Consider the following 1,588-nt stretch of genomic DNA (forward strand, 5'->3'; position numbering starts at 1 on the left):
GTAAGGCACCTGTGGAGACCAGAAGAGGGCATGAGATACACCAGAGCTGAAGTTACAGGTTCTGTCAGCCACTTGACATGGATTCTGGGAACAAAACTCCTGTCCCCTACAGGAACAATTTCTCTGGCCCTGAGAACAGACAGACAGACAAGTAAACAAATAGTCAAGTGTGAGCCCAGGCTAGCCTCAAACTCACTGTGTAGCCCAGGCTGCCCTCATAGTCTCTGCAATCCTGAATGCTGGGATCACAAATGTGTGTTGGCGTGTTTGAAGACGGTTAAGTGCTACGGTGAAAAGTTCGATTGCAAATCAAAACTGTAGAGGGTACAATTTTAATGTTATTAAGACTAAGACTTAGGGGGCTGGAGAGATGGCTCAGTGGTTAAGAGCACCAACTGTAAGGGGTTGGGGATTTGGCTCAGTGGTAGAGCGCTTGCCTAGGAAGCACAAGGTCCTGGGTTGGTCCCAGCCCGAAAAAAAAAAAAAAAAAAAAGCACCAACTGCTCTTCTCAGAGGTCCTGAGTTCAATTCCCAGCAACCACATGGTGGCTCACAACCATCTGTAATGAGATCTGATGCCCTCTTCTGATGTGTCTGAGAACAACTACAGTATACTCATGTAATAATAAATAAATTAAAAAAAAAAAAAAGACTAAGACTTATTTTTTTATTTTATGTTTATGGATGTCTTGCCTGCATGTGTGTCTGTGTTTTTAGGTATGTGCAGTGCCTGCGGGGGCCAGAAGAAGGCATCAGACCTAAGAGGGACAGTTTTTTTTTTTTTTTTTTTTTTGGTTCTTTTTTTTTTTCGAGCTGGGGGCGGAACCCAGGGCCTTGGCGCTTCCCTAGGGCAAGCGCTACCACTGAGCTAAATCCCCAACCCAGAGGGACAGTTTTAAATTGGAGGGTCTGAGAAGATGGCAGGTGATCTCAGTGTGTGCGTGCGTGCGTGCGTGCGTGCGTGCGTGCGTGCGTGCGTGCGTGCGTGCGTGCGTGCGCATACGGGGACGCATTTGGAACCAAAGCTTCTTAACCTGGAGTTTAGGGGTCTGCCCCTCCATGGGTCTGTGGGTAGAATTCAGGGGCCTTGACTTTTGATGGGAGAAAAAGTCACATCCTCATTTTTGTCATTAAAATGTAGCGTGCTCTTCAATTATGAATAGGGACAACACATCCTCGCCATTAACTGCACCTGGGACATGGGTGCTGGCAGAAACCACAGGTGTTTTCATACTCCATCACAGTTGTTTCCAATACCCTAGAATGCCATTACAAATCACTACCTCAAACGATGCTGCCCTTGTAATGTAATAAAGCACACATATTAGTGCGCTTCACATTTTGAAAATGTCTTGAAAGTTATATTTCAGCCTAATTAGGTTTCTTCATAATCCCTAGAACTTACTTCAAGGGCTGCAGGATTGTGGCTCACACCTACTATCCTACCACCTAGGGGGGAGCCGATGGAGGAGAATCGGGAGTTCAAGGTCATCCTGGACTACATAGCAAATTTGAGGTCAGCCTGGACGGCCGAAGGTCCTGGATTCAACTCTCAGCATTGCAAAAATAATAAAGATCTTATACCCGA

The 1,588-nt window shown here is 46.0% G+C and overlaps 1 long non-coding RNA gene across 1 annotated transcript; it reads left to right on the top strand.

Moving 5' to 3' along the window:
• Positions 1-883: 883 nt before the first annotated feature.
• LOC116910577 lies at positions 884-1,588 on the top strand. Its single transcript, XR_004389158.1, has 2 exons — positions 884-924; positions 1,399-1,588. It is a non-coding gene; the product is annotated as an uncharacterized LOC116910577 (long non-coding RNA).

Source organism: Rattus rattus, chromosome 9, assembly GCF_011064425.1.
Source record: "Rattus rattus isolate New Zealand chromosome 9, Rrattus_CSIRO_v1, whole genome shotgun sequence".
NCBI lineage: Eukaryota > Metazoa > Chordata > Mammalia > Rodentia > Muridae > Rattus > Rattus rattus.